Source organism: Bos javanicus, chromosome 13 (genome assembly GCF_032452875.1).
Source record: "Bos javanicus breed banteng chromosome 13, ARS-OSU_banteng_1.0, whole genome shotgun sequence".
Classification (NCBI taxonomy): Eukaryota; Metazoa; Chordata; class Mammalia; order Artiodactyla; family Bovidae; genus Bos; species Bos javanicus.
Window position 1 is genome coordinate 45,386,506 of NC_083880.1, and position 24,569 is coordinate 45,411,074.

At 41.6% G+C, this 24,569-nt stretch overlaps 1 long non-coding RNA gene across 1 annotated transcript; it reads left to right on the plus strand.

Annotated features, from left to right (window-relative positions):
- The first annotated feature begins 3,548 nt into the window (after positions 1 to 3,548).
- LOC133258844 (uncharacterized) lies at positions 3,549 to 22,431 on the plus strand. Its single transcript, XR_009740176.1, has 3 exons — positions 3,549 to 3,738; positions 20,860 to 20,947; positions 22,353 to 22,431. It is a non-coding gene; the product is annotated as an uncharacterized LOC133258844 (long non-coding RNA).
- The last annotated feature ends 2,138 nt before the right edge of the window (positions 22,432 to 24,569 follow it).

Below are 24,569 nucleotides of genomic sequence, written 5' to 3' on the forward strand. Positions count from 1 at the left end.
GCTGCTATGAGTCCCATAGAGAAGGCAAAATGTCCAGTGACCTCCTTGTGTGGAGGGTGGCTGGGTGAGACAGCCCACTTCTGCTGAAGGGGGCAGGTTACTGAAAACAGGAACTGCACCTAACGTATCCCACTTAGTTATGGCTTCATCATGCCTGGGTCAGAGAACGCGGCCTGCCTGATACGTGTCATGTGTATATGTGCTCAGCAGTGTCTGACTCTGTGACCCCGTGGACTATAGTCCTTGAGCCTCCTCTGTCTGTGGGATTCTCCAAGCAAGAATGCTGGAGTCGGTTGCCATTTTCTTCTCCAGGGGATCTTCCCCAACACACGGATCAATTGAACCTGGGTCTCCTGCATTGCAGGCAGATTCTTTACCACTGAGCTACCTGGGAAGCCTTATACATATCACTCAATGCTTTATTATTATTATTATTTTTAATGGGAGAAACTGTGAGCCAGAAGGATTTGCCTGCTGCTGCTGCTGCTAAGTTGCTTCAGTTGTGTCTGACTCTGTGCGACCCCCTAGATGGCAGCCCACCAGGCTCCTCCATCCCTGGGATTCTCAAAGCAAGAGTATTGGAGTGGGTTGCCATTGCCTTCTCCAAGGATTTGCCTAGATCATTTAATTAAATGATGCATTTTCAAAATGACCCATGACAATAATGGAGTTGTTCATAATATTGTCTCCGGAAAAATTGCTATGAAGACATTCAAGAAAATTTAAGGAAAATATTGAGATTTTGTATCTATATATAAAACTAGGATACAGGCTTTTGAGTTTTGGTGTTTTCAGAAAATAGTTTTGCGGTTCGTATTTTAAATCGCATTTTAAAATTTAAAGAAAATGCACTGGTCATAACAAACACCCTCTTCCAACAACACAAGAGAAGACTCTATACATGGACATCACCAGATGGTCAACACCAAAATCAGATTGATTATATTCTTTGCAGCCAAAGATGGAGAAGCTCTATACAGTCAGCAAAAACAAGACCAGGAGCTGACTGTGGCTCAGGCCATGAACTCCTTATTGCCAAATTCAGACTTAAATTGAAGAAAGTAGGGAAAACCACTAGACCATTCAGGTATGACCTAAATCAAATTCCTTATGATTATACAGTGGAAGTGAGAAATAGATTTAAGGACCTAGATCTGATAGATAGAGTGCCTGATGAACTATGGAATGAGGTTCGTGACATTGTACAGGAGACAGGGATCAAGACCATTCCCATAGAAAAGAAATGCAAAAAAGTAAAATGGCTGTCTGGGGAGGCCTTACAAAGAGCTGTGAAAAGAAGAGAAGTGAAAAGCAAAAGAGAAAAGGAAAGATATAAACATCTGAATGCAGAGTTCCAAAGAATAGCAAGAAGAGATAAGAGAGCCTTCTTCAGCGATCAATGCAAAGAAATAGAGGAAAACAACAGAATGGGAAAGACTAGGGATCTCTTCAAGAAAATCAGAGATACCAAAGGAACATTTCATGCAAAGATGAGCTCGATAAAGGACAGAAATGGTATGGACCTAACAGAAGCAGAAGATATTAAGAAGAGATGGCAAGAATACACAGAAGAACTGTACAAAAAAGATCTTTATGATCCAGATAATCACGATGGTGTGATCACTGACCTAGAGCCAGACATCCTGGAATGTGAAGTCAAGTAGGCCTTAGAAAGCATCACTACGAACAAAGCTAGTGGAGGTGATGGAATTCCAGTTGAGCTATTCCAAATCCTGAAAGATGATACTGTGAAAGTGCTGCACTCAATATGCCAGCAAATTTGGAAAACTCAGCAGTGGCCACAGGACTGGAAAAGATCAGTTTTCATTCCAATCCCAAAGAAAGGCAATGCCAAAGAATGCTCAAACTACCGCACAATTGCACTCATCTCACACACTAGTAAAGTAATGCTCAAAATTCTCCAAGCCAGGCTTCAGCAATATGTGAACCATGAACTTCCTGATGTTCAAGCTGGTTTTAGAAAAGGCAGAGGAACTAGAGATCAAATTGCCAACATCCGCTGGATCATGGAAAAAGCAAGAGAGTTCCAGAAAAACATCTATTTCTGCTTTATTGACTATGCCAAAGCCTTTGACTGTGTGGATCACAATAAACTGTGGAAAATTCTGAAAGAGATGGGAATACCAGACCACCTGACCTGCCTCTTGAGAAACCTATTATGCAGGTCAGGAAGCAACAGTTAGAACTGGACATGGAACAACAGACTGGTTCCAAATAGGAAAAGGAGTTCGTCAAGGCTGTATGTTGTCACCCTGTTTATTTAACTTATATGCAGAGTATATCATGAGAAACGCTGGACTGGAAGAAACACAAGCTGGAATCAAGATTGCCAGGAGAAATATCAATCACCTCAGATATGCAGATGACACCACCCTTATGGCCGAAAGTGAAGAGGAACTCAAAAGCCTCTTGATGAAAGTGATAGTGGAGAGTGAAAAAGTTGGCTTAAAGCTCAACATTCAGAAAACGAATATCATGGCATCCAGTCCCACCACTTCATGGGAAATAGATGGGGAAACAGTGGAAACAGTGTCAGACTTTATTTTTCTGGGCTCCAAAATCACTACAGATGGTGACTGCAGCCATGAAATTAAAAGACGCTTACTCCTTGGAAGAAAAGTTATGACCAACCTAGATAGCATATTCAAAAGCAGAGACTTTACTTTGCCAACAAAGGTTCATCTAGTCAAGGCCATGGTTTTTCCTGTGGTCATGTATGGATGTGAGAGTTGGACTGAGTGCTGAAGAATTGATGCTTTTGAACTGCGGTGTTGAAGAAGACTCTTGAGAGTCCCTTGGACTGCAAGGAGATCCAACCAGTCCATTCTGAAGGAGATCAGCCCTGGGATTTCTTTGGAAGGAATGATGCTAAAGCTGAAACTCCAGTACTTTGGCCACCTCATGCGAAGAGTTGACTCATTGGAAAAGACTCTGATGCTGGGAGGGATTGGGAACAGGAGGAAAAGGGGACGACAGAGGGTGAGATGGCTGGATGGCATCACTGACTCGATGGACGTGAGTCTGAGTGAACTCCAGGAGTTGGTGATGGACAGGGAGGCCTGGCGTGCTGCGATTCATGGGGTCGCAAAGAGTCAGACACGACTGATCAACTGAACTGATCTGATTTTAAATCCACAATAGAATTATAAAATTGCATTTCTGCACAGTAAAATGAGTGGCGTGAGGAAGACGGCTCTGTTTGCCACATTCTGTCCTGATTGGGAACTTGTCCATTGGAACTCTGAACAAAGATGTCAGTCAATCATGGTGTGTCCTTCCCATTTCCTGGGAACGAAGAAATACAATGCACACCAAGGAATAAAGGACAACAAAAGCTATTAGTAGTCACCAAGGATGTACATAATAGGTTTTATGTGCTGAGTGTATGAATTGGTATATCAGGGTAATTTCTAAACAATTTCTAAAACTAATGCACACAGGTGTCTTTGGCCAAGGTAGGTCACATTCTGGAATGGACTGTACATTGATGACTACTTCCTGACCTCATAAAACCCAGCCTACAGGTTTTGAAGGGGATTGAATGCACCCCTCTTTAGCCTGTTTCTCACTGTCTGAGCCCTGAGCCAGGCACTGTGCTGGGCACAGAGGATGAAAATGACAGGTTGACTTAAAACAGCCAGCTCGAGCAGGAAGTGTGAAAACCAGCCGCATTTCTGAGACATGAGAAGGAAACCAGCCCAGAGGAGAAACCAGCAGGTAGTGGAAGCGAACCCAACCTGATGAGAATGTGTGCAGACCTGGTGGGGGGTTGGTGATCAGGCTGTATTGTTTCTGTCTTCCAGGTGATTCCTCCTGGTCTCTGATCCCCTAGGGAGGGTCCCAGGGTTTTCCTGGAAGCCCTCCTTTCCCTCACTGACCCTGTGGGCATGCACATACATGCACACACACATGGACACACGCACATCCTGCAGGTCCGCCACTCCCCTCCCCTCTCAGTGGTGCCTGGTCTCCAGTTCCTCTGTCCCTCTTGGAGTTGAGCTCCCCCGCCCCCACCCCCACCCTGTGTGTCCTCCCAGACAGGACAGTTGGCCCAATCAATCTACATCCCTGACACTCCCACCTTGATGCCAGAGCCTGACCCCTGAAATATGATACTGACCTTATCCTTGCTGACCTGCGACCTTCAAGGACCTTCCTTTACTTAGGGAATGAAGGCAAAGCCCTTCTCTGCCAGGTGGTCCTCACCCTGGTGTAACAGACATCCTCCTGTGTGTGTGTACACATGTGAGTATACTTTGTGCTTGTGTATGAATGTGCATACATCTACCCACACATGTGTGCATGCAGGTTCGTGAATATGTGCATGTGTGCACGCATGTGAGTATATATGTGTGCTTGTGTATGAGCATGCACATGTGCATCCACATTTGTGTGTGCACTCATGAGTGTGTGCAGATGTGTGTGTGCATGTATGCATATGCACCTGCGTGCTCACATCTCTCATGGCATCTTGCAGCCGTGTGATACCTTTGGGAGATGTGTCACCAAGAGCAGCCAGAATCTGGGGCCAGCAGAGAGCAGGAGAGGACTGGGGGAGGAGCTGGTTCAAAGAAGCCCGGGTGAGGAACTGAAGGCTTCCCTTGACTTTTGGTTTCCCAGCCCGCTGGCCCCAAGGGTTCCATCTTGCTCCTGGGGCTCCGAACGAGGACAACAGATGGGCTCAGGCTCAAGGTGAAGGTGCAGGGAACACCATCCATCCGTCCAGTCCCTGACATGAGTCCCTCCTGAAAATGCATGACCCCTGGACTGAAAATGCACTTTCTGTGACAGAACAGCTGGCAGATGAGTGGGTCTCCTCCAAGTCCTGAGAGCAGGATGCTTTTTCAGCATCCTCCGAGAGGACCAGGGGCTTCCTCCCTTCTGTGGCTGTTCCTCATTGCACACCGCCTGGGCTGGCACCCACACCTTCCTCCCCTGCCCTCTAATTGCTCAGCTCGTAGTAACTGATATCTTATGAGGTGTGGGGTAAATTGATTGGTTAATGTCCATGAAAGGATGTGGTCCTAGCATAGGGCAGCATAAATGGGGTTTTGTTCAGTATCTGCATCACAGCTTGATGTGTGCCCCCTTCTCACCCTTCTATTTCTACCATGTGAATCATCTCACCTGCAGTAAGTGGCTTGATCTACAGGCACACCCAGAATGCAGTCTGGCAGGTGGGCCCACATAGGAGAAGCAGGTTGGTCACCCGAATTTGCAATCCCTGCAATCTGTCACTTTCTCCACTAAGGCCTCTTGCCTTTTGGAGCGTCAGATTTTTCTTCATCAGAAGTCTACTTTTAGCCTGCAAATAACTCCTATGAGGCTCAGTGTTTACCCAATAGCTCTGCCTTCTGTTAGAACCTGATTCTCCATGATGCTGAGTTCAGCAGCCAGCTGAGAGCTGGAGTGAGGAGTGGAAAAGATGCTTAGTGCCCGCTGAACATCCAGCTCTCCTCAACACCCACTTCCCAGTCATCTTGTCCTTGGGCGGCACCTTGCTACTGATTCTCTGGTGGGCAGTGAGCAGAATGGCATGGAAACTTCCCTGGGCCCCTCCAATCCTCCCTCAACCCCACTGGCCACCAGGAAGTGGAGAGGGTGTGGAGCAGAGTCCTCCCCACAGGCCCCTGGGGAGACCACTGTGGCGGATACAACCCTTCACGCAAACTCCTGAGATTCAGGTCGATTTGCTTCTAAAGCGTCACCTGGCATCTTCTGAGTAACAACAGGAACATGAGGGACAGGAGGTTATGCACATATGCCCAGAGCGGATGGGTGATTTTGCCTACATCTCCTCCTGTGTTCCCTCTGGGTTATACTCTTCTTCCTTCCTTCCTCCCCTCCTTCTGCACTGCATTCCTGTCCCCACAGCCTCCAGCATGGACTCTGGGACCTCAGTCTGTGCTCCCACCCCTGCTCTTGGGGTGCCAGCCCCTCGCTCCTTCCTGAAGGTGGCAGTGCCCGGCGCCCTGTCACTCCACCTTGCACCGCTGCTGGTCCAGTTCCTGCCAACATTAAGATGGTTTCTCCACCATCCCAGCCTCTCCACCCCTTGACCTCTTGTCCTCCTAGACTGGAGGGTCCTACCACGTCTAGCTGAGCACGCCCTTTCTGATCACCACATCTTCGCACCCCCCAACTCTGTGCTTGTTGTCTCTGAACCCATCTGTCCTATTCCCCTTCGCCATCCCTCACAGCACGCACACCTCCTCCTTGACCAGCAGACACCACAGTTCTTCACAACATCACACCTTTGCACACCCCCCTCTCCATCTTTGTTCCTCATCCTGCTTGTCTGCTTTAGATCCACTGAGTCCGTCCCAGTGGACTGGAGGCAGACAGGCTCGTGCCAGCAGGCGTCATCACACACACGCGTGTGGCCCCACATGGCTCTTGCTGCTGAAAGATGGCTCTCCCTTCCCTCTTCCTTCTCCCCTGAGCTGCTCAAGCCGGTGACTTGCTCCCTGTTTTCCTGGGCACAGGGGCTGTAGGAAGAGAACCCCTGAGGCCCCTGGCATGAGACCTGGAGTCAGTGTCCCTGATTCCCTGGGGGCCCTGGAGGGATGCTGTTCTGCTCAGGCAAAGACCCCACTCTTGCTCCTCAAGGACAGTCCGCAGCTCCCCTGACATGGTTTGTCTCATCTGATTTCCATGCTTCAGGAGCCTGTCGGTTCCTATTCTGTTTACGCCTACCTCCCTGTCTTGGCGTGATTATGAATTTACTCAGTTTGGTTCATATATGATATTCAGATATGAGAATGTAAATGCACTTGGACCAGAGGCGTGGGACATTTTATCCAGCTCTGGCAGGTGTTGTGTGCTTTTTAATTTGGGGGTTATTATAAAAATGCTGCAGTAAACACATCTTTGAGTAGAGACACATCTACATCAGATAGATCCATGGACATAAATTGCACAGTAAAAACATGTAATTACAAAGTGTTGACAAATATTGCTAAATAGACTTCAGCAAGATATCTCCCCCTATTTTCCAGCTTCTGGGCCACCATAATATATTCCTGTCTAGCATTTCTGAAAATGTGGTGAACTAAAATCTCAACTTTGTTTTATTTGGCATTCTCCTTTGTGTTAATGAAATTGATCATTTTTTCATGTGACTGTTGGCCACTTGTATCTCTTCTAATTGCTTCTTTATGAAAAAGTGTTAGTTGCTCGGTCATGTCTGACTCTTTGTGACCCCATGGACCGTAGCCTGCCAGGCTCCTCAGTATATGGAATTCTCTAGGCAAGAATACTCAAGTGGGTAGCCATTCCCTTCTCCAGGGGATCTTCCCGACCTAGGGATTGAACCTGGTTCTCCTGCATTGCAGATTCTTTACCGTCTGAGCTTCTTTATAGACAGAGACTATTTTTCTTTATTTCTTTTTCTTGTCCCTTTTCCTTTTGTTTTGTGGGAACTCATTAAATTTTGTTGTTGTTGTTATTGGCCACTTGTTAAGTCTTTATTGAATTTGTTACAGTATTGCTTTTGTTTTATGTTTTGTTTTTTTGGCCCCAAGGCATGTGGAATCTTAGCTCCCTTACCAGGGATCGAACCTGCATCCCCTGCATTGAAAGGCAGATTCTTATCAATGGAATCACCAGGGCAGTTCCTTGTGGGAACTCTTTAAATATTCTGATTATTACTGCTTTTTGTATGGATTTGCTGCAAATAACCACTTTCAGTCTGTGTTGCCTTTCTATCGACTTGCTTGTCGGTATTTTTCATGAAATTGTAATATCTCAGTTGGAGAGGACACACACACACACACACACACACACACACACACTACCTCAGATACAGATCTTGTTGTTGTCCAGTCGCTCAGTCATGTCCGACTCTTCATGACCCCACTGATAGCACGGCAGGCTCCCCTGTCCTCCACTGTCTCCTGGAGTTTGCTCAGATTCATGTCCATTGAGTTGGTGATGTCGTTCAGTTATCTCATCCAGAGTGAACTAGCGCTAGGGACCAGGACGAGAGGCAGTAACAGTGTTCACAGCCTCCCAGGTTCTCAGTGTCCTCTCTGGGGGCAGGCAGTTGCCTGCAAGAATGAAAAAAAAAAAAAAAGTAGTTTTCTTTTTTGTACCTTTTTACCAGGGATTAACATCAGGCTTCTATTACCTTTCTAACATGAACCAGGCAACTTGATTTTTTTATCTTCTGGAGGAGGTCAGAGGCCAAGATAATACATGAAATTTTAGATTTTGTGATCCACCGGTTAGCTATATACAAACTCATGAGAAAAAGCAAACGGTGATGGTTTCTAGTCATTATGTTCAGGATGGTCTATTTTGCAGCAGCAGCTGGAGGAGGCAAGAATGAGGAGGAAGGGGGTACATCTCAGGGGTGGGTGGGATGCAGGGTTTCCAATGAGACCCAGGAGTCTGGAGTTCATCCTGAGAAGCCTGGGATTGTCCACACTGGGGGAGACATTGTCCATCCATGTGGAAAAGGCAGACGGTTCCTGTAGGGTTAGATTTAGCTCAAAGTGTATCTGAGGAAGGAACACACTATTTAATGAAAGGATGCTAATTCTACTATTACCTTTAAACGTTATTCTGAATTCTGCCCCCAGCCATTGCAAACAACCTCTAAAGTTCTTCTCTGTGCCCTTAGATTTAACCTGCAGTCATCATCCCTTCTTAACTGCTCTGGACAGAACAAAACCTGAAATGTAATTTACTTTAAGAATATAATCACTTATTGATTCCTCTTTTTCTTCAGGAGATAGAAACAGTGTGTAAGCTTTTATCCAAGAGAGTCCAGGACAGTTTTTATACTCTGCATTTAGTTCAAATCCATTCAAACTCTCCTTATAAAACTAGCATCTCGGGCATTGTGTTGCAGATAATCATTATTTTTAAAAGGGATTCATCATCCTGCTTGTGTGAAGATTTCACAGTAGGCAGACAATATTTAATAAGTAAATCAATAATGTTCATTTCAGGGAAAAAATTAGGTATAGAATATAGCTGGGGAAGATAATAAAAGAAGATCAAATACTAAATTTCAGACCTGATAAGCCATTAGGGATAATGCAGTGTCGTGCAGTGCGGGGTTCAGTGGGCAAGGAGGCGGACACCCTGCAATGCTGTGTAAATGCAAATTCAGCCTCATTTGTCACGCGATTAAAGCACAAGGGAAAAGAAGTCCCACTGGCTTTGAATGTGGCACTTGCTACTTCAGTAAAGTGCCATCATCTGGGAAGGGAACTTCCTCAACTTGGGACAGTTTTGCTGGTAAGTGAAAAAAGAAATAAAAGAGGGAGGGTTTCCCTGGTGGCTCAGCTGGTAAAGAATCCGCCTACAACATGGGAGACCTGGATTCAATCCCTTGGTCAGGAAGATCCCCTGGAGAAGGTACAGTCTCCATTTGTGAAAAAGTTAACTTGCCAAGAGGACGAGCAGACTACCCACGAAGGCTTCTAAGTATTTCCAATAAAGTCCAGTTAGAAACATTAAAATTGGGAGGAATCTTGCATCTGTCTTTCTATCTCACTCCCCCTTTTTCCTGCAAGGGCCCCATCAAAGAGGCTGTTAAGGGGAGACCCTCTTGTTTTTTCATAAAGGCTGTTTCACAGCTGGTGTTGCCAAAATGCTTTTTGTTTTAACAGGTTGTATGTAATCCCCTACAGCTCCCACTTGTTAATACTAGTATTTGTATTGTCAAGCGTTGGCTAGAATATAGATGATCCTTTTTCTGTTACACATGAACAAATATTACATCAGCAGCCAGATATCTTACCTCTGTCCTTTCTTCTTGAGGTTAAATTTATCCAGGCAGGTCTTTCAGCGGTCCTTCATTTATTACGATCTCCAAATCTCTCATAGTTCTTTCATAAAGCATTTATGCTCTGGACACAGTCATCTTCCAGAAAAAGTGTTCCCATTTGTCAAGTATCATTATAGAACACTGTGTCCATAATTAAACCCTGTGCTCCCTGTGAGCTGAGGCCAGTGCTTGAGGGTAGTGCTCCCACCATCTGTGTGTTGGATGTCAGCTAAAGCAGTTTCTCTTACACTGGGCTATCTTAGGAATGTCAAGGATTAATTGGAAGAATAACCAGGATAAGAGAAACAAGTTTTAGAAGGCAATTCCAATAGCCAAGGGAAAGATACTGAGGGTGATTCCAGTAGAAATAAGATATGAGTAAAATTTAAGGGACATATATTAAATACCTTCTGATATGCTTGGTGACTGCTTATGGAGAACTAGGGGAGAGTAGAAAGTGACTCGAGGTGGCTTGCTTGTGGGACAAAGTGTATCCATCTCCTGAGCTTGGAAGTAGTGTAGGAACAGTTTTATGCTTAGATGATAACTAGCATAAAATGCCCCAAAACAATATCCATTAAGTTATAAGTGATGAAAACATGCGTAAGATGCTTACAGAGAGAGTTGGTCAAGGATGTAGATTCGTCAATCACATTTTAGATGATAATTTCGACTGTAAAATTACACCACAGGAGAATCCACGAGGTTCAAAGGAGAGGAAGTCAAGGAAAAAGAATCAAGTCACCTGTGTTTCAAAGAAGCCAGAGAAGAGGCAGAAATATAGAAGTTGACAACCACCCTGTGTCGTTTTGGTAATTAACTTCATTTCTTTAGCAGTTGACTTTCTTAATATCTAAAGTAGAAAGTAGGAACCACAGCAGGATATCTGGCTGGTCTTCCTTTTTTTTTTTTCTTTTTTGAGGCTATGAGTATTTGTTATGTTTTATGGATGATTTCTCTGCTATGCTATAGAGATGTTTGGTCGCTTCTGGGTAATTTAACTTTCCACACGAATTTTAATTGCCTAACTCTATCTAGATCTTGTAGAAGGATTCCCCTTTTAGCCTATTCAAGTGGAAATAGAAACTTGCCAATTTAGTGATTGGCCTGATTGAAGAGGATGTTATAGAAATTAGCACTTCACACTGATGAATATTTTAATAATGGGCATATCTTAACTGAGTCAGAGCTGTAGTTACATGGAAAAGTAAACTAAATTTATGTTTCTCTTCATCCAGAGCAGAGAACTCTTATGAAAGGAGTTGTTCAAGTTTCTCTAAGATCTTAATTTATATGTCAGCTTTGTAGTCCACTAGTAAAGTACCAATAAGATTCCTTGAACTAAAATCCTACTTGTCAGAACCCCTAGGTCATTGGAATGTATGAAATACATAAATATGTGTACACATTTGTCTATGTAACATATTAATATTCACAGGTACACATTGCATGATTAGGGAGAAAGCTGCAAATGGGTTTAAAAATTTCATCGTTGCACTGTTTCCTGTTCTGATAGGTTTTAATCATCACACTGAACATGGCACATGTGTTTGTTTATCTTATTGGCTTCTTGCTTCTGCATTAAACGTACAAGCTCTACAAAGGAAGAGGTTCTGTCTGTCAGATCATCACTGCACCTTCAGACCTACGTCCATTACAGGCATAGTGTAGGCCCTCAATAAAAAGCCGTCATTGAATGGATGAGGGGGTGAGAAAAGCCACCTTTGGAGAGCTATTGGACATACACATTGATCCTGGTCGCACATACTTTACAATACGACTGGTGATTATGGGATCGGAGTCAGAAAGCCTGGTGTTGAGTGCTAGTCTGCTATCAGTGGTGAATTTGTGTGGTCAGCAGCCTCACCTGAAAGGATGATAGGGTGATCTTGATAATAGTGCGTCTTCCTATTTCATAGGCCAGTTTTATGGGGCAAAGGAACTAATTTATTGGCAATTACTTTGCAATTTTTCAAGGGCTCTATGACAGTAATTCGTTAAGTGCAGTTGCTTTGGTAACCCCATGTCCGGCGGGTAACGGTTCACCAGAACAAACTGCAAACCTGGGCCACTGAACAAAAACCTCTGAAAGACTTCAGTTGGCTGTGCTCCCTCCCCACCTCATCTCAGTTTTCCCCTGACCCGTCTTCTGCTCGGAGCCTCCATCCTTCTTTTGGTGCACGTGGGACAGAAATAGCTCTGTGTGCAAACCGGCCTCATTCTATGACGTCATCTCTTCAAGGGCTCCTGACTCCACTCGACTCTCTGAAAACATTTCTGAGAGCTAGGAAATGTGCTGTTTGTTGCACCCACATCACATATGATGCTGTTTCTAAGAACTCAGCTGCTCAGTAGATACACGTTGAAGCAAGCCAACGATTCTCCATTGACTATTTTCCATTTTTTTTCTCCTAGCCATACCACGAGGCATGTGGGATCTTGGTTCCCCAGCCAGGGACTGAACCTGTGCCTCCTGCAGTTTAAGTGCAGAGTCTAAACCACTAGACCCCTAGGAAGTCCCTATTTTCCAGTTTTTAATATCACCAACGAAGCATGCATTCCATGCCCCATTCCTCTAAGTGCTTGTGGAATAAGATAAAGTAAAATAACAGAATAAAACAAATATTCAACCTTACAGACATGTGTTAAGAGAGCATTTCAGTAGTCAAGAATTCAGACTTAAAGCAGTGGGCTGTTCTAAATAACTTAAGTGTCCTAGGTGGGACAGGAAAGGTGGGACAGGAATGGTGACATTGGTGACAGTTGACAGCAAAAGAGTTGGCGAAGTTGGTCCTTCTCTTTCATTTACAACAATTTGAAGAGCAGGGGCAGGGGTTGGATAAGACAGCAAGTTCTTCCTGTATGTTAACTGTATAAATCCACCTATTAGGTTGGAAAAAGATTTCCCCACAGAAATTCTTTATAACCTCAGTTTAATTGTGAACTATAGTTGCTTCATAGCATTTTAGAAAGTTGGCTAATTCTCTGATTCCGTTCAAGACTGAGTAAGATTCAAGCACAAACTATGAGAAGACGTTTGAAAACTACCCACTCACTTATCCATGCAACGCGTTTAAATCTATTGGTATTTTATAGGTACCTTTGGTAAGAACAACTTGTCCATCTTCATGTGTTTTAACTTTAAATTTTCCCCTGGGTTTCTACTCAATAATTCTGATAAAAGATCATTGCTCATTCTTTAAATTTAGCATAAATCACATACTTGATCGTGTATTATCTAACATTAAATGGGAAAGTGAATTCAGTCATACTTACCATCTTAGAATCAATAGAATCCAATCCACTTTCATGGCTTTGTTTTAGGCAATAAAAGTAAAGATTGTGTTTTTGTTTTTTGCTGCTGCCCTTTTGCCTCCCTGGTGCATAAAAGTGACTGTTGGGAAGTATTTTTAGTGGGCCTTATTTAATGATTTTCATAGGGCATCACTTCTGACTGGATCTTACTCAGGGCAGCACCAGGCCAAACGCGCATTGCTGTCTCCCGTCACACCTTGGTCCTCGCCTCTGGCTCATGTCAGCTCTGATCAAATTGGACTTCTAGCAAGCTCTTCTGTTTGCAGTTGCTTCTTAGAAAACTTTTGTGCTTCAATATTTTTTTTTGCCTTGGAGACATGTACAGAAGAAGCATATCTGCTTTCTTTTGCTCTGAAGCTAGCTAAAACATGTTTGCTTCTAAATCATTCTGTTCCTGAAATGCTGAAGGTGAAGTTGTTTCAAACAACTGATCTTGATTATAGCATATACTAGGTGATGGAGGAAAACAATAGCAATAGTAGCAGTAGTGATGATTACAATCGCAGTTAATATTTAATGAGTGGTTCTAATAGGCTGGCACTGCAGTGATGAATTGTTACAAGACCTGACCCCTCCCATCAGGAATCTCACAGTCTATTGAGCACATAAGTTGATTACAGATTGATGAGATAAGTGCAATGATAGAGAGTTTTGGGTATGTTGGGAATGCACCTCGTCCACTTTAGCATTACCAAAAAAATTTTGTGTTGTTCAAAATTATAACAAAAAAGTCAAAAGTGCATGAAAGAAATTGCAGACTTTCTGACCAAGTGTCAAGATCCTTTTTGCTCTGAGATGGTGTGAAAAGGCAGAACAGACTTCTAATTCCAAGTTTCTACCTATGCAGCCTGAAATTTCCAAATGCCCATTTACCATAAGTTAACTTCATATTTCTACTCTTAATGAACATTTTTCACCCAAAATGAACAGTTATGTGTGTACAAGAGACCTGTCACATCTCTTGTGAATTAAGATCAGACCAAGTTGTCCATTTTCTAACATATACACATACACGGACACTAGATACCATTAGTCCACACAACAGAGAAATGCATTTCTGGTTATTCAAGGCTACTTATATTGTAGGATTTGGTTTTGTGCTTGTGTGCAACTCTTGTTTCTTAAGCGGGGGTGTCAGAAATATTATTCAGGAAAGAGCTGGATGGTAAACATTTTAGACTTTAAGCTATGGTGGTTTATGGGGACACATAGAACTATTTAGAATGGTAAAATAAAAACATTTTTAGCTCGATGTCTTAGGATAATAGACAGCAGTCTAGTTTTGGCACTTGGTCCAAGCCTAAATATTACCTCTATGGTTTATTATAATACACATTGTTTACACATTCACAATATCTATATTCAGAATATGTATGAAATATTAAGAATACCTTATTCTTAAATGTATCAGTTTTAAAATATCAATAACAATTTTATGTTACACACTGTATTTAATAACAATTGTTTTAGGAAATATTGAGAAATTATTAGTTGGTAGAAAATGTTTTAAGTATCTTCCCCAAACATTTAATCCATTTTTATAAATTTTTTAGAAGGTAGGTGTAACTATGGGCAGGGCATCTATTATCATTTTTTTAGCCTTACTGGGAGCATTGCTTTGGTATCATACACACAGAATATTTGAAATTGAGAAACTGAACAAGAAGGATTTGCTGTATTCAACAAAGCAGCAAAATCAATTAACAGCCCTCAACCCTGTTGAATCTCTGTGACACCTCAGCAAAGCAGTCACTGACCAGCTGAATCAGCTTGAAGGTTAAAAATTCTGCATCTCCAGATGCTGGCGATGCTCAAAAGAACTAACCTTGTGCTAGTGGGACAAATATATCTTCTTTCCTTTAGAGGGAGAAGCCGTGAGAATTTTATTTTATTTTTTTACTCATGTCTGTGTGTGAAATTATACAAATGCATCGAGAACAAACACCCCAAATTAAAGAAGAAAGAAGGTCACAGACGTAAGTGAGGGAGGCTCTGTCATAAATTCCCTTGAAATTCTGTCCTTTTCTTTTCATGCAAATAGCTTCCAATCTTTCAGCTATTTGTCAGCACAGGAGGTTGTCATTGTTATGGAGATGATCCTTTCCTCTACCTGTCTCTCCATCAGTGTAGCTGAAGCTAATTCAGAGCACTGATGTAAGATTATTATCAGGTTGAGCACTTATCTGACAGAATTTATGGTGATGAGTCTAGTACACAGGATATGCCAATGCTCCCTGATCACGAGTTTTTATGGCATTCCCATTAGTTGGTGACAGCTGTCAAAAATGCAGTTGTTACCATTTTATTTACTCCTGACATTTGAAGGTCACTTAAAGTTTCAATTAAATTTTTCCTTTGTCAACTTAGAAATACCACTCAATTTAGCTCTTGATTTGATTGCTCTTGAAGCTGCCTTAGCATTCAGGGAGTTGATTATTTCAAGATTGTATCGCCAAAGTAGTGATAGTGACTATTCAGTCGATGATAGTGATAGCAATGATTGTGACTATTGAATGCCACGACCATACTGGAAACTATACACAATACAGAAATGTCTGTCCCACCAGGTAGACCTGGATCTGAGTGGAAGACACACCCTCTGTCCTCTCCCTCCTGGGCTAACATTCCTCCAGGTCACTACATTTCAAAAGTAAGTATTTCTCTATCAGCAATTACGCTAAATATAAATATAGTAAACTCCTGCTTCAAAAGACATATGTTGACAGAATGGATTAAAAAATAATAGGATCCAATTATATGTTATCTGCAAAAGACTCACTTTAGATGTAAGAATACACATATTTTGAAGTGAAAAATGGAAGAAGATAATGCAAGAAAATATGCAAGACACCAGAGGTGGCTATACTAAAAACAGGCAAAACAGACTTCAACCAAAATCTGTTACAAAAGATGAAGAAGAAAATTACATCATGATAAAAGGGTCAATGAAACAAAAGAAATAACAATTATAAAATTTACGCACCAAACATCACAGTTCCAAAATATATGAAGCACACATTGACACGACTGAAAGAAATAATTATAGGAGACACTTTTATACTTCACTTTCAATAATGATAAAACAACCAGACGGAAGATGGATAAGGAATAGAGGACTTAAACTCTATTGAGCATTTGGACTTAGCAGACATTAGAGATGCCATCCAACAACAGCAAAATGCACATTTTTCATAAGTACACATGGAACATTCTCCAGGATACACTAGATGCATTAGGCAACAAAAGAGGTTTTAACAAAATTTTTTAACTTTCAAATCATATAATGCATATTTCTAATCACAATGGGATAAAATTAGAAATCAACAGAAGAAGGAACATTTAAAAATATGTGGAAAGCATGCTGCTGCTGATAAGTCGCTTCAGTTGTGTCCGACTCTGTGCGACAAACCCTGGAGCTGGGCTTGCCCTCAACAAGGACGAGGGGTGGAAAGCAACGGCCCCACCATGGTCAGTCCATCTCCCTTTCCAGACCCATAGTCAACTTCCAACAGAAGACAGGAAGTGCGCTTGGGTAGGGGCTGGGGGGTGGGCAGAGGGGTCATGGGGAGTCAGGGCAGGAGCTTCCTTCTTTTGAGTGGGTTCAGACGGAGGGTAGCTGGCCCATCTCAGAGACTCATGGCTCTCCCGGTGGCCCTGCTCCTGGAGCCTGAAGGAAAGACAGGCAGCCCTCAGTGCTGGCTTGCCTGTCCCCACACAGACCTCTCCAGGTCTGTTCCAAACGACCAACATCACAGAGGACGTGCTGCTGCCTGTTTAAGGGAGTATTGTGGGCTGTGACACCATGCACAGAAGTGGACTTACTTGAACTTTGGGGGCAATCATTAGAGAAAAAAGTCAGAGCTATCATGTCTGTGACTTACCTGGTTGAGACAGTTCAGCAAAGCAGTTAGACTGCTGCTGCTGCTAAGTCACTTCAGTCGTGTCCGACTCTGCGTGACCCCATAGACGGCAGCCCACCAGGCTTCCCCGTCCCTGGGATTCTCCAGGCAAGAACACTGGAGTGGGTTGCCATTTCCTTCCCCAATGCATGAAAGTGAAAAGTGAAAGTGAAGTCACTCAGTCATGTCCGACTCCTAGCGACCCCATGGACTGCAGCCTACCAGGCTCCTCCTTCTGTGGGATTTTCCAGGCAAGAGTACTGGAGTGGGGTGCCATTGCCTTCTCCGGTGGAAAGTATAAAACACACTAATTAAAAAAATGGGTCAAAGAATAAATCTCAATAGAAATCAGAAAATATCTTGAGACAAATAAAAATGAAAAGAACATACCAATATGTATGAAAAGCAGTGAAAGCAGTGGCAAGATGGAAATTTTTAGTTGTCATATTCAAACAGAAGACAGATTTCTAATTAACAACTTAGTGCTTTAAGGAACTTAAGAAAGAAGAAAAATCTAAACCCAAATCTAGTAGAAGGAAGGAAATAATAAAGGCGAGGGCAGAGATAGATGAAACAGAATAGAGAATAATAGAGAAAAAAACAACAAACTTGACAAATCTTTAGCTAGCTAGAGTGAGAAAACGAGAAGTCTCAAATAACTATAGGAGAAGGAAATGGCAATCCACTCCAGTATTCTTGCCTGAAAAATCCCATGAACAGAGGAACCTGGTGAGCTACAGACCATGGGGTCACAAAGAGTTGGACATGACTTAGCAACTAAACAACAAAACAACAAATAACTATGTTAAAAATAAGTAGACATTATTACAAACTTTCCAGAAATAAAAAGATTTTTAGAAGTACTATGAACAGTTGTATGCCCATAAATTGTATAATCTAGATGAAACAAGATTACTGGAAACAAAAAACTTACTTGGACTCAATTGTAAAGAAACAAAATCTGCATAAAGCTATAAAGAGAAAGGCTATTGAATCAGTAATTAGAAACTTCTGAACAAGGAAAAGCCTAGGACTGGACAGCTTCACCAGTGAGTCCTATCAAACATTTAAAAAAGAATTAAAACCAGTCTTCCTCAAGCTCTTCCAAAATATTGAAGAGGAAGGAACATATTCTGACTCATTCTGTGAATGTAGTGTTCCCAAATAACAAATGAAAGGCTTTACAAGAAAAAACTAGACTAATATCCTTTATGAATATTGATGAAAAATTCTCAACAAAAGACTAGCAAATTGATTTCCACACTTTATTAACAGGATTATACTCCATGACTAAGTGACATTTACTTCTGGAATACAAGGATGGTTCAACACATAAATAAATCAGTGTAATACACTGCATTAACAGAACAAGGGAAAAGCACACACACACACACACCAAAATCTCAGTTGATTAAAAAAAACAATAATTTGACAACATTTGACACCGTTCATGATAAAAATTAGGAATAGGAGGAAACTATCTCAACATAATAAAGATCATATACAGGAAACTCACAGCAAACATTGTACTCAATGATAAAAGACAGAAAAGTTTTCCTGTAAGATAGGAAGGACATAAGGAGACCTGCTTTTGCCACTCAAAGCCAGGAAACAAGGGACAGGAGAGACACAGGGCTACTTGTTCAAACAGCATGTGGGGTACACTGGATTCAGGGGGACCTACAAGAGGAACAGCTCCTTCCTAAGATGATGCATTAGAACAAACCAGGGATGCAGTAGATGGTTCATACGATCAGTTCTCATCCTTCTCAAATCCATGTTGCTTCCTCTCACCATCACCTAAAACTCTATTTTACACAAGACACATTTCTAGCAACTCTCCCATATGCTGTATGTGAAATTGATTTTCTGAATGAAAACACATTTGTTCTCCATTTATTTGCCTTGAGGTTTTGTTGAAAAATTACAATGCATGGTTCTGTCATCCTGTTTATCAACTAGCCATCTCATCTTTGTGGCACTGAGTCTGAAAACAAATGAAACCAGAGGTATTAATGTTAAAAAAACAACAAAAACAACAACAGTGTAGCCCAACAGTATCTCCTTGAAATAGAAGATAAACCCACTTCCTAAGGAAATAAATGGGAGAAGGAAGGGGCTTTTAGGAAAACAAATAGGATGCTTGGCAAAATAGGTTTGCGTTTTAGCATCATAGCTATTGTGCTCTGATGTGTGCTTAGGAACTCAGCTTCCCTATGTTACTTTACCAGTAAATTCTGCTGGTAAACGACCCACCATCCATGGAAGCCTCAGGGATGTGTCTGAGGTGTGCTCCATCCTCAGCAAGCTTCCTGCTCCAGTGATCTGTAGTCAGTTACACCGGCACTTGCCCAATTGTTTTTCCTCCTAAATGCCATGCCATGCTTCAGCGCTTAAAGCAATCTCTCCAATATTGCTTACATTTAAATATTTGTTTATCTGACAGAGATTCAAACAGATGCAGTCCTCTCTCTGAATGTGCAAACCCTCAGGAGCTCAGATTTGAAAGAAAGCAACCCAGATTGGTCTCTTTAGTGTGAGGCATATGCGTCACATACCACCTATGCACAGACACACACGTGTGCACACACACACACCACATAGACATGAAAATAAGTGCACAAGCAAAATACCAACTTTTCTTTTTGTACCCCAGGGTAGGTCTGTGCAGGTAATTTCCCTAACTGTTAATTATCATAATAATTACTCACCTAGGGAAGTCTGGAAGTGATGGACAACCCATAGTTATACTGTACTGTGTAGACAGGGGAAGTGTGAAGGGATTAATTATGCTGTGCTAGGCTGGCAATGACATCTTTGTGTGGTTGAAGCTGGATTTGTGGAGTTGGAGCTTTGCATTTCACTTGTAGTCTCAAAGATTTAAAGGTGGGTTATCAAGAGAGCAGAGATCTCACTCAAACCCTCTCAGAAGCAGACAAGTCTGTAAAGGGTCCCAAACTGTTCATTTACCAGCTGAAACACTAAATTTTCCAAGTGTGGATTGTGCTTATCACACCCCAATTTAGTTAAAATTTTAAAAATATTCTGATACAGTTTTTATCGTATGGCTTTTTCTTCTGCTGAATTATCTCTTGTCCTAACTTCTCTTTGCATTTTTATAAGATTTTCACTCCTTGCAGATGGGAATGGACTATCTATCTCATCAGGGCACTAAAGACTAAATGTGTTAACTTCTTAACTACCCAAAAAATACACTGATACTTCTTTCCAGCAGCTTTTTTTTTTTTTTAAAGCAAATAGAACCACATATGTTTTCAAATATCTTAAAAACATTCAGAGAGATTCACGTGGGACAAAGAGAGAAATAACCAGATGGAAAGAAATGTGTGAGAAAATATTATGCCTGTTGGCCACTCTATATAATGATAAGATGTGGGTCAATCAATGATGAAAGTTAAGATTCTTGAGCCTTCTGTTGATTTAAAATAGACAAATAGACCCTCTCTATTACTACTCACAGAGATGGAAAGATTTCTTTACAATGCTTTAAAAAATTCTTGTCACTTAAAAAAAATTTAGGACAAAGTAGTGTTGAAAACCAGTAGCTAGTTTAAAAAATAAATAAAGGATGCAAAATGCCCTGTGTCACCCCTACCAGCATCCTTTTCCTCTTTGGGCATCCTTGTCTGAGTCCCCACTTACTTATGGTCACCAGATCCCATAAAGATGGCTGGGAGTGGACTGGGATCAACAGGGGTCACAGTAGATACTACGTCCGGAAAGATGTCTCAGCAGACAATGCCTCTGTGATTCTGAGTGTGTGCTAGGAGTGTGAATGGTAGCTAGTGATGTTGCCACTTATCTCATCATTTTCAAAACTTCCAGAGCCCTGATCGTAGCACAGAAGAGCAGTGGTCATGTGCGGGGCAACGTTGGACTGTGTGGGGCTCAGCTCTGAACTGCAGTGTATGAGGTACGTGGTCATTCTTCGGGACTGTCTTCTGCTTTGGTGCCTCTTGACATCAAGCGTAATTGAGTAGATAAATCATCCACACTTCTCTATGAAGAGTTACTGCACCTTTTATCTTTCTGGGGAAGTTGCTGAAAAAAGCCTGAAAAATGTGTGCTCGCCTTGGCTACAGTTCACAGATATTTTGTCTCCAATTCTTCTTTTGACAACGTAGGGAGATTTTTTTTCTTCAACTCATGCTGATGCAAAGAGAATCTGAGGATCTCTCGTTTTTTCCTGGTGCCCTTAGTTTAATGTGTGATCATCTTTCCCTCCATCCTGAAAGGTAGCTAGAAATCTGTCTTCTGAACGATGATGTTTGCTGCTGACATTTGAAAAAGAAGAGCTGTCGAGACAGCCAGAATTTTTTCATATTTAAAATATCCCCTAGTTACTCTGAACTCGACTTTCATGTTCGTTTTTTTGATACGATATTTGAGGTCAACTGAAGATCATTTTAAAGAGAAGGTAGTGTCTAAATGAACGGTTCTTAATGCAAGTTTTCTCTCAGCCATTGTCATCCTGGCAGCAGTCACTGTTGATTAAAATCTTTTATAAGATTTTTAGGTATGGGTGGCAATTTTCTTAGCACCTTTCTGGAGATTTTAGAGATAGATTTGCTTTGTGAACAAGTGAGTCGAAATTCCTTCTATTTTCTGCCTATATTTGGCTCCTATTTTAGCCTCCTGTTGTATGCAGATTTTGTGAAATAGAGTAGCGTCCTAAACAAAGCAATAATGAGATAAAAATTGGGATATGCCGATGGTACTTTTTAAAGCACTTTACATATATTAGTTCATTTAGTGTTTATAAGACTCTGATACATGAATGCACTTACCCCACCCCTGCACACAGACACATGCACCCTATTTTTTATTTGAAACAATTGAGGCACAGAGAGATTGTAACTTGCCTAAAGATTGTGCAGATTATGTGTGTGCTTGGAGCTATCCTAGCTGAAGATCATTTTCCTGTGTCCTCCGGTACTCTGTATGTATTGTAGAGAAGATCTCTGTGTTGAAATTTTCTTCTGTTGAGGTTATTACAAATGGCAAGATCCAAGTGCCAGTCAAATAATTGGCCTTATATTAAGTGTCTTTCAGTGTTATTCTTTCCAGACGTACAGTCTTTTCACAGCTCATTACATCTGATCTTTTTTTTTTCCTTTTAAATTAATATCTTTCTGAGCCCAGTGCTGAACTCACTCAAGTCAGAAGTTATGAAAAAGCATAATGGGGTTTCATTAGGAGACGTGTTTCCAGCAAGCCATTTAAATGAAGGAGATGATCATTTAAAGCATAGGAAAAAATAGATCATTTTGAATAAAGAAGAGAAAGTTGCATTCAAATGTTTTCCTTGATCTTAATAGTCCTCCAAACTCAGACAAAAAGGTGAACAGCAGTCAGCTTAGAATCCAGACTGGCCATCTGGGACTCACCTGCTGCTGCTGTGTGCAAGTCATGGATGAGCCTGGACTCCGCCAGCATCGCCATTGGTTTTGCTTTGTTGTGTGCCTGGTTTTCTTCTGAGGGTGCAGAGAATTCATGTGAATTGAGGGACTTTGGAAAGATAAAGAAAATTAAAATTATTCTTAAATCTATCACTCTGCAGTAAATACTCAACAATTTGAGTTTCTCTCGTCTGTCTTCCCAGCAGGGTCTTGCCTTAAATTGCCAGTACCGCAGTCAAAAGTGGAGAAGGACCAGGAGAGGGGAAGACCAGAGCCCACTGCACAAATACAACATGCAGTGAGCTCTCTCCTCTCCTGAAGCTGAGACACACACAGGCACGGGCACAGTGCACACTTGGAACATTAACTGATGCTGGTGTTTTAAGAAGTCACAAATACGTAACATGCACAATAAGTGATGAAGGAATGAAAATATGGCAGAAAGCGGGTGTGTATATATATACACACACACACATATATATGCACACATTCCTCAGATGAATCATGTATATTTGTGTGTGTAAGTGCTCACACTTGTGTGACTGACAGTATGATGGTAACTCATCTTGCAAAATGATGAGAAAGGACATTATACAGTGTTAGTCGCTCAGTCGTGTCTGACTTTTGTGACCCCATGGACTATAGCTCACCAGGCTCCTCTGTCCATGGAATTTCCCAGGCAAGAATACTGGAGTGGGTTGCCATTTCCTTCTGCAGGGGATCTTCCTGACCCAGGCACTGAACTGCATCTCCTGCCTTGCCAGGTGGAGTCTTTACCACTGAGCCACCTGGGAAGCCTATATTTGTGTGTATATATGCTCACACTTGTGTGATTGATGGTATGATGGTACCTCATCTTGCAAAATGATAAGAAAGAACATTATAAAGTAAGATGCACTAAAAACTACAATTAATGCGTATATTATCACTAAAATTTCAACTGAGAGTATGGTCAAAATATTTTATTAAGTTCACTTGGTAACTCTCATGCTCCCATATTTAATAATGCTTTCACCCCAATAATCCTGTTTGTTCTCTCTCAGTGAACTTTTTAATTATGTTCTTGGGAAGATCTCTTAGAAGTTATGAATTTGCTTTAAAAATGGTTAAGAAACACTTTCTATAATGTTCTGTTGCATTATAAAACAATATGTACAGTTTTGAATAGGTTTATAAGTCTATCAGAAGGGTATGAAAATTCCTAGCGTTGGTGTTTGGAGTAATTAATGTATTCTGAAGGACTAGTTCAAACCAGGGATACATATTCTACTCAAGATGTTGTTGTTCAGTCACTTAGTTGTGCCTGACTCTTTATAACTCTGCAGACTGCAGCCCGCCAGGCTCTTCTGTCCATAGGATTCCCCAGACAATAATACTGGAATAGTTTGCCATTTCCTCTTCTAGGGGATCTTTCTGATCCAGGGATCGAATCCACATCTCCTGCATTGGCAGGTGGATTCTTTACTACTGAGCCACCAGGGAAGCCTGCTACTTAAGATACCATACTATTAATACTTTCAGGGATGTTTTACAAGAAAAGCCCCAGGTATTTTCATGAATTCTAAAACTGCAAGATCTTGCTGATCAAGTGTATGTTAATTCTTGCTAGGCACAATCCTTTGCATAGCATTTACTTTCCCACCTGCTCTACCTGAAATTTCAGGTATATCCCACTTAGTGCTTACTAAATTTCTTCACCTACTCTTTAGTTCACGTAAAAATGTGTACTGCAATAAATAATAGCTGTCTTAAATTCTTAAGCATGTCTATAGGACAAGTCTGAAATATAAATGTGACAACAACACAGACTAATTGAATGCTCAAAATTAATCAAATGGTTCACATTTAAATGTCAGCCTGCTTTGTAGAGACAAAAGTTACACATCAGGGTCCTGGCAGAGAAGCCAGAGGAAAATCAGTGAGTAAAACGTTGTCTACAGTGGATCCTGGGTCATCCTAATAAAATGCAATAATATTTGCACATGATATGGAGAAATGCCTGACTTTATGGTCCGTTAACAAGCTATATGTTGATTTCTTGGATAAGATATGTGGCTAAGCAGTCAATTAAGATAAAATAAAATGATCTTTATCTTTGTTGAAAAAATAAATCATCTCTAAGTTCATGTAATTTAT